Below are 9,839 nucleotides of genomic sequence, written 5' to 3' on the forward strand. Positions count from 1 at the left end.
CTCCTGAATAGCCAACATCTTTGCTTTGTTTATCCATTACCTTAGACACACTAGGATGCAACATAGATGAGCACTATCCAATCCCTACCTCTTTACATACATTTCTTTCACACTTGTTTTTACCCCTTTTTCACATAACCCTTATGAACCTTTTCACTCTCAAATCGTCATTCACCACGCTCAAATCTATTACATGACTCAATCACGTGAACACGCGAACACTTGACACACCTCCACGTCCTTCCTTCGAGACCGACACTCGGGGAGTCATTGACTTTCCGTTTTAACACACACACATCTTTTGACATTTCACCATACGCAAAACAACCCTGTCAGCATTGAACCACCAGCTTCGGCATGAGGTACCTTGGATTTCTTACCTGCAACAACCAGCTAGCCAGCACGCAAAACATGTGCAACCACTCACACATTTAAAAACACGAAGAACACATAGCCCCCTAAACTACACATAGTCGCACAAACTAATGCATACATCTAATCATAATAACTAATCACGGAAAAAACAACAATACCACATAAATAATCAACAATGAAACCAATTAAAAAAAAACAATATGAAAAATAATAGTCTCAGAAAAGAACAATGGTTGCACTTGCACATATTCCAACAGAACAATGCACACAGAGAAAACCAATTAAACTACTGTGTAATGCAGTTCTTCAAACATAACACTTTGGACTCATCCCTAACGAACAATATAGGCTAAAGTGTCATCCTGCACCATGAACCATTCCCGGGTATTCATGCCGCACCCTGATCTTTCAAAACGTATATTTAGATCCATAAATCACTATTTTTTTTTCACCTAGAACTTTTTATAGGTTTTCCAAGTTACCTTATGACATGGCGCCGGTTTCTTGCTGATTTGGAGTCCATGTAAGCATTATTAAAAATAAAATATATGAGAAGGAGTCCACGCAAGCTTTTTAATTTTAAAAAAAAATAATGAAGTCAGATAGAACGTTTGTTCAGCAGCCAGCTCCGACTTCTTTTCCAGGCTGCCTCTCCCAGCTCCGACTTCCACAACTTCCTCGCGTTCGGATACTAAGGTTTGTTCAGCAGCAACGAGGAAGACAACTTAAAACTCCCCAAGGCCTAATCGTACTCAACTATCTTCCCAAAAGGAAGAAGAAGGTGGAGAAGATGAACAATATTGCACGAAGGTGGAAGCTTCTTAGCGGGAGAAACCAGTGGGAAGGCTTATTAGATCCTCTCGATAATGACTTGCGAAAATACATCCTTCATTAGGGCGAAATGGCGCAGGAAACCTACGACAACTTCAACTACGACAACAGAACAATGCACACAGGAAACGGTCGGTACGCTAAAGAAAACCTATTCGATATGGTCGGGTTGGGGAAAGGGAATCCGTTCAAGTATTCCATCACCAAGTATTTGTACGTGACGTCTTCGGTTCAGGTTCCTAAAGCGTTCATCGTGAAATCCATGTCCAGAGAAGCGTGGAGCAGAAAGTCGAACTGGATTGAGTTTGTGGTACAATTTATAATAAAAGAGAAATAGAAATTTTTACCACTTGTTTTTAATAAATCTTCTCTAAAGTTATTGTGAACCACCTTCGTTTAGGTTCTTTGAGAAATTTCAAGGTTGGTGGATCACTACAAGACTGAGGAAATCAGCATAACCATAGCAGGCCACAGCATGGGTGCATCCGTCGGGATCCTAAACGCAATCGACATAGTCATCAATGGATTCAACAAGGTGGTGGCCGAAAAACCAAGCTGTCCAGTAACGGTCATCCTCTTCGCCAGCCCTTGAGTCGGCGGCTTTGCAGCGTGACCCATGCGGAAGTAGGAAATGGAATGGGAAAACATAACATGCATAAGCCTAAGATTATAAAACAGAACATGAATATTTCATAGGCAACCCATAAATCAGGGAAAGAATCCAGGTCCAGCACACAAGTCACCCGAAACAAATAAACTAGGTAGTAGAAAATAGAACGAACAGTAAAAAAAAAAGTACCAATCGCCACTCGCTAATGTACCGGAGGGGAATCTCGCATGTTCGTTGCTGGTCATCTTCGTCTATCGCTGCTTCGCCGGGGTCTTGGGCTGCCGACTGAACCTTCGCAGTCTAGGAGTGCCAGAGTGGGAGACGGTGGGCGAGGGCTAGGTCGACGGCGGTGGGTGAACCAGCCCCCTGGTAGACGGCGATGAAGGAGGAGACTTTTCGCGAACTAGTCGACAGCGAAGGAAGAGACGGTGGGCGAAGGCGGTCAGCGAACTGGGTCGATGGTAGTTGGCACTCCGATTGGCGGCGATGGTGGGCGAAGCCGATGGACTGTGTCCAGATGTGTTTGGTGATGGTTGATTGGTAACGTCGGCTGAAGTGCTGAAACTGAATTAGGGCTACACATTCAACTTCTAATTTTTACAGAGTATATTATATAATAACATGCTTTAATTAAATAAATAAATAAAAAGAAAAAACTAAACGACGCCCTTTTAGTAGTAAAAATAAAAAATAAAAAACATTGCGACGGAATAAACTCCGTCGTTAATTCCGCCGCAATATTTATTCATTTTCAAATAAATTGTTAATTTTAGCAACAGAATAAATTTTGTCGTCATTTCCGTCACCATTTCGCGATGGAAATTAAATCTATCGCCATTTCCGTCGCCATTTTGCGACAGGACTCAAATCCGTCGCGAGTTTTTTGCCGCCAAGTTTTCGCGGATTTTATTTCCTACTTGCGCCAAAATTCGGGACGGAATTATTTTCCGTCGTTAATTTGCAACGGAAGTTAATTCGGTCGCGATTCTGTCGCTATATCGCGACAGAATTATTTCCATCGCGATTTTTCTTGTAGTGAAAGTAAAGCAAGCAAATAAAAGCATTAAAAGCATAAAAAGTAAAGAAAATAAAGGCGGAACCCCACGCATAGGGAACCTAATGTTCATCATGGGACATCATCAAACACATCAAGATCAATGTTTTTGGGTAACTTTCTCTTCCTTCTCTCATTCTACTGCCAGGTTGGAGGACTCATCTTTACTGATCGCCAAAGGACAGAGGGTGGAATTGACTTGCAAGTCGGGCCTGCAGCTCTTCAATTAATCTTTCATTGTGCTCAACTGCTCTCCGCGTCCAGAGAATCTCCTCGTCCTGCCTATCATGGCGAGCATACAGAGATGTGATCTGATCTTCCTGCCTCGTGCTGTGGGCTCGGAGGTAGGTCATTTGCTCCTCATGTAACTGCTTGTGGAAAGTATGTGTGGACTCCCAATCCATCATGGATGGTCCATCATGCTGTGTGCTCGGCTCTCCCTACTCCTCCTGGACATTCTGCTCTCCTTCTTCCTCCTCCTCGCTATCAGTGTCAGCATCTCCTTGATCTGGTGCATTATCACCTCCAAATCTAATGTGCATAGCTCTGAAATCGCGAACTATGAAAGCCTTCATTGAAACCTCACTCTTGTCCCTATCTAGATTGTAGTCGAGTCCTAAACCTCGGCACAACTCAGTCACCAATGGCCCAAGAAATACTACCTGCACGTTCTGCCTGTTCTGGGAGCTCAGCCACTTCTTCACTTGCGGCCCTATATTCACATTCACGTGGTTCTCCATGCACCACATATAGAATAGATCCTGGCTATAGACTTTTTTGAGATTTGTCTTTTGGCCCGAGAGGTTAACTGCCAACGCCAGCCGAACAGCCTTGAGGTGATTGCTCGTGATATGTCTAGCCATTGAGTTGCTGGAGTCGTACTCTTTCCCGTTTGTGATTCTGCCCCAATAGTTCGCGACATCTCTATCCGTATCAAAATCGGTCTTGAAATCATCGAAGTATTGCATGCTTATGTCTTCTCGGTCGTGAAAACCTAGAATGATTGTCAGCTCATTGACCGACTGGTGGTACTTGTTACCAAAGAGTGTAAACTTAATCAACTTCCTTGCATTGTTGGGCTCTCTTTGGATGTCAAGTGTAGCAATAAACTCATAAGTCACCGGGGAATAGGTTAGTCCCATCCATTCAAAGACTTTTCCCAACTGAGGATGCTCAAGCAATCGGTTCACGGCACTTTCACAGTCAAATTCTCGTAAGATGCTCGGGTCAAGGTACTTTCCTCCCATCAAAGTCTTCCCTCGGTACACACCCACCAAGGCGAGTTCTGCTAGAGTCATGTTCCTTAAAACTCTTGCACCTAGTGCATTCGGATCGACTTGTTGTGGAACAACTATCGGTGGGGTGGACGTCTTGACGGTTGCACTCTAGTCCTCGGTTGGCTAGTTCCTGCTTCATCATACCGTTGCTCCTTAGCAATTTCCTTACTCCTTCCCATCCTACAAAATTTCACAATCAACAATATTCCATAAAAACAATTGGTTAGCTTCAACTTTCCTTCATATCCACTCATCATTCTTTCTCAAATTATGTTATTTCTTTTCTCTCTTGTTTTTTTTATTTTTTTCCGAAATTCTTCCTCTTTTTTCGAAAATGTGTTCTTAATTTTTCGAAAATTTTGCCATAGTTTCCCCTTATTAATTCTCATCATAAAAATATCAACAATATAGTTCCAATATCACACACATTCGCAATTTTAAGATATAACAATTCTAGTCAAAAGCCAATAATGTCAAAGTAAAAGTCAACAATTTCAAAAAGCCAACTTCATCTTCTTCCCCAATTCCAAAATTAGGGTTAAAGGATGAAAATGCAATTCTCAAATGTAGTGTGTAAAACTTCAAATTGATGGCATATATGTGTTTTATAACAAGTTTCTACATCAATTCCATCATCAATTTCATTATAACATCAAGAAATCAAACAAACGCATTTCCATATTCATGGTGTTCACACTAGGGTTCAAAATTTGAGTTCAATCTATCAAATTAATCACAAAGAATGAAAGAAAGTAATGAAATAAAGTTCTATGATGCATTTCTAACCATTATCAACACTTAAATCATACAAAATATTGCAAGATAATGTAGGATAGAATTTCATGAATTTCATCTTAAAAGCTCAAAAATAACCATGGAAATAGCATTAGGAAGATGCTTTTACCTTGTTTTGATGTTTTTGACCTTGAAATATGAAGGTAAAATGAAAAATAGTGAACTTTTTGCTCAAACATTGCTTGGGGGGTATTTTGGCGTGGAGATGAAGAAGAAAAATGAAGTTGGGGATGAGAAAACTCGTGGTTCGGCCGTCCATTTTATTTCCGCAAAAATTGCTCCGTCCACGTGCGATCCACGCGTGGATCAGCACTGGATTGCGTCCACGTGGCATCCATGCGTGGATGGCCACGTGGACAGACACTGGAAATCATCCACGTGTCCTCCACGCGTGGGGGACACATGGATAGTGTTGTCCCAATTTTCCTCCGATTTCCGGCTTTTCCTTTTGCCTTTTTGTCAATTTTTGGCACAACCTTTTGCATCTTTTTTACCATCAACCCTACAAATTAGTCTCCCAAAAACATATACGAACAAAATACTAACAAAACACTAGAATTAAACACAAAAACGACGCAAATTTATTCACAAAACACCTTGGGTTGCCTCCCAAGTAGCGCCACGTTTTACGTCTTTGGCTAGACGCAACGTTTCTCCTCATCTCAACCATATTCTTTTGTTGTTGGTCGGAAACATTTTGGAATCCATGTGTTTTTCCACACCAATTTTTCATTTTCACATCTAGATTTGGCCTTGGTTTTCACCTTGACCATAGCTTTATGTTCTTCCTCCTTTTCAATTTTTACCTTCTCCTTTTTCGCTTTTTGTCCATCAAACCTTAAAGCAATTTCGCCTGTTCTCACATCAATCCGAGCACGGCACGTGGCCAAGAATGGCCTTCCAAGGATTAAAGAGCCAAAGGGCTCATCCCTTCCCATTTCACAAACGATAAAGTCAACCGGCACCAAAAATTCTCCTATTTTCACAAGCACGTCCTCCGCTAAACCTTTCGGATACCAAGTGGTTCCGTCGGCTAGGCGAAGTGTATAGTAAACCTTGTCGGTTTTAAACAAGGTAATCCCAATTTTCAAACAAACTTAAGGGCATTAAATTGATAAAAGCTCCGAGATCGGCAAGAGTGATTGGAAATTCCATGTTCTTGATGGAACAAGGAACTACAAAAGCTCCTGGGTCACCCTTCTTTACGGGGTAACCTGTAGTCACTAATGCCGAGGTCTCTTTGCCTAAGCATGCATAATCCTCCAAAGTATCATTTCCAAATAACTCACGACATTGATCATTATAAAAGAATATTTGCATGAAAGCATTAAATGTACCTTTTCTCGCCTTATCTTTTCCTTTGGATTCGTGCTTTTTAACACAGTCTTTTTGACTTCGTGATCACAATAGGTGATCTCCTCGTTGATCTTCTTCTTTTCTCCTTCATGGTCACAAGAGGTGACCTTGCTTTCTTCCTCCGATGTTGGAATTTCACAAGAAGCATGTTCAATGTTCTTCTCAAGGCTTTGACTACAAGAGGTAGTCTTCTCTACTTCCTTCTCTTTCTTTCTTTTTTCACAATTACACATCCCACAAATTATATCCATTGGATCACATCCTTCATGGCTTTCTTATATTGCTTCCACGGCACTCACTCTCTCTTTTGGGTTGTTCTCGATGTTGCTCGAGAGTTGACCATAATGCCTTTCGGACATCATTTTAAACATCTGAGAGATTTGATTCTCTATGGTCTTGAGAGTAGCCTTAGATTCTTGCCTCAAACTTGAAATTTCTTGTCTAATTTCTTGGGTGATCTCTTGCTTGAGATTCACCCTATCATTCTTTAGCTCCATAATCGTTCTTGTCAATCTTTCATCGACTTCCCTTATGTCGCCTCTCCTTTGTTGAGCATAGTCCAATTGAGAGTTGTAATTAGGTCTATAATGAGTCATTTGAGCTCCATTTCCTTGAGGCGGGCCATATGCAATTCGACCCTTCTCATTTTGACCGTAGGTGGGTTTGACACCTTGATTATAATTTGCTCTCTCTTGGAATCCTCCGTTACTATTGTTCCAACCTTCCCTCCAACTATGGTTTTGTCTTTGATTTCCTCCGTAGGCATTGTAGTTCGGACCTCGTTCATAATCCAATGCTTCCACATGCTCCGATGCAGAAGGTGATGTACAAATGTTCGTATCATGTGGTCCTCCACATATGTTGCAATACAAAGCCAACGCCATACAAGGTTTTGTCTTCACTTCCATTTTGTCCACCATAGATTGTAGCCTTTTAATTTCATGGTTCATAGCTTCAATTTTCGCTTCATTCGCCACATGACTTTCTACTTCATACATTCCACTATGTTCCTCTCTTCTATCGTACCAACAAGAAGTGTTCTTTGAAATTCTTTCGATTAATTCTTCCGCCTCGGGAAGTGCTAATGAGACAAATGCCCCACTCGATGAAGAATCGAGGAGTATTTTTCCTTCGTCGGTTAAACCTCCATAGAATGAACTAACTATATCCCAAGGATGCATCAAATCATGTGGACATTGCCTTTTCAATATTTTGAATCTTCTTCAAGTCTCTCCTAAGCTTTCCAATCTTCCTTGTTTAAACTCTTGGATTTGCCTTCGGATTTTCATTGTCTTGGTTATGGGAAAAAATTCATTTATAAACTCCTTGTGTAGTTGTTGCCAAGAACAGAAGTGGTGGTCATCTTGGCTATCTAGCCATCTTGCAGCTTCTCCAATCACGGAGAATGGAAATAGTTTCAATCTAATAACATCTTCACTCACTCCTTCTTGTTTATACATTCCGCAAGCTCGGATGAATCTTGTTATGTGTGCGTGCGGGTCCTCTAACTATAATCCTGCATATGGATTGTTTTGTACCAACATGAGAATCGTAGGATGCACGTGAAAATTGATGTTCTCCAGTGGTGGAACATAAATAGAATTATGCATATTGAATTCCGGTGTAATGTAGTCTGCGATTGATCTCTGTTGTCCCTGTGGTATTTCATAATATTCTTCAACTCTAATCTGTTCCGGTTGATTCACATGGTCAACCTGCGCCCTGCGGTTCCTCTATTGTTGGCTCATTCGGATTAGGTATTCCAGGTGGATTATTCGGTATTGGTGGTGGGGTTGGTATAGGTATTCCTCTCCCTTGAGAGTTTCTAGTAGCACTTGTAGAAGCCATTTGTTCGGTTCGGATGTGTTTCCTTCTTATTGCCTTATTGATTTCTGGTATGTAAGGAAGTAGTCTTTGGTTTCCCTTCGCTTTTGTGCATTCACCTTTTTAAAATGATCAAGAAAGCAAACAATCCACTATTGACTAGAAGTAGTCAATCGAGGGTAAGTAACAAAACAAGTAAAACAACAACAAAAAAAATGGAATCAACAACACTTAAGTTCGCAAAAGCATTCACTTAAAGAAAAGAAAAGCAATGACAACCTATTGCCTCCCCGGCAACGGCGCCATTTTTGACAACACTTGTATGCATAGCGGTGGTTGTGCGTGGTATGTCAAAAGATAAAGAATTAAAACGAAGAGTCTTGACTCCCCGAGTGTCGGTCTCGAAGGAGGATATGCGGGAAATTGCTATGCTTTTTATTCAAAGGAATGCACAATGGAGCATGCGAGGTTGTTGATGAGAGTGGAGTGGCATTTAGAAAGTGTGTGATCAAGTGAGGTAAACAAAATTAAAGAAACAAGTAATAGAAAACAAAGGAATGAATTGTGCTATCTATGTTGCCTCACAGTGTGTCATAAGCAATGGAATAGTGATTCAATCATGTTGGCTATTCAAGAGTGTGATCTCTTAATCCTCTTCCACATTTGTGTACTAAGGCTTCTTAGGCTTAGGAGTATCATTTAGTAACCAAAAGTCCTAAGAGACATTTTATCAAACACCTAGGCTTCACACATTCCTACTTCACACAAAGCTATATCCTAACTCAAATCAATATCATGATAGAGTCAAGATCTCAACTTTACATATTTATAATAATTTTAATATAAGAATAATAATATTTTAACTTTACATATTTATAATAATTTTACTTTACATTTTACAATATGATTTTTATATTTATTAACTCAATTTTTAATAATATTTGAAATTAATTATGTTGTCATATAATTCTCTAAAAGATGTAAGCATAATCATATTAAAATAACCCACATAATTCTCTAAAAGATGTAATCGTTATCGTATTAATTAATTTGATGATAATACCCCTAGATTTAACATCAATTTAACAGATTTTTTTACAGATGACTATTTGTGCATGCTTTGGTCAAAATTAAAAGTCAAAGACTAAAAGAGTACTAGTCCAATAGTTAGAGGACTATTTGTGTATTATCACTAAAAGAAATTACGTGACTTTTTTTTTTTCGAAGAGAAAATGCAGAAATTTTTGAAGTAAAAGAAATTAAATAACTTCTTTTAGAAAAAGGAATGAAGGAATCAGAGCTGTGAAATTTGAAAAAAAAAATTAATTAATTAATGTTTCCCTAGACCCTAACTATAAATAATTAATTAAATGTATTTTTATAAATATATAAAAATATAAACTATTATTGAAAAACATTAACAACAATAAAATATATTGAATGATATCCTTTTTATACGGGCAAAACACAGCTACGTGGACCACGGTCCAAAACGACATTGTTGAATTTTATGAGTTAGAATAATGTACATTTTTTTTTTGAGAATAGAATAATGTATATTATGTGTTAGAATAATGAAACTTCTAAGGTAAGATAATGTACATTATGTGTTAAAATAATGTACATTATGAATTAAAATAATGAAACTTCTGATGTAAGATAGTGTAATTTATGTGTTAGAATAATGTAAATTATGAATTATAAAAATATATATTGG

The sequence above is a fragment of the Ipomoea triloba genome, chromosome 10 (genome assembly GCF_003576645.1).
Source record: "Ipomoea triloba cultivar NCNSP0323 chromosome 10, ASM357664v1".
NCBI classification, from domain to species: domain Eukaryota; kingdom Viridiplantae; phylum Streptophyta; class Magnoliopsida; order Solanales; family Convolvulaceae; genus Ipomoea; species Ipomoea triloba.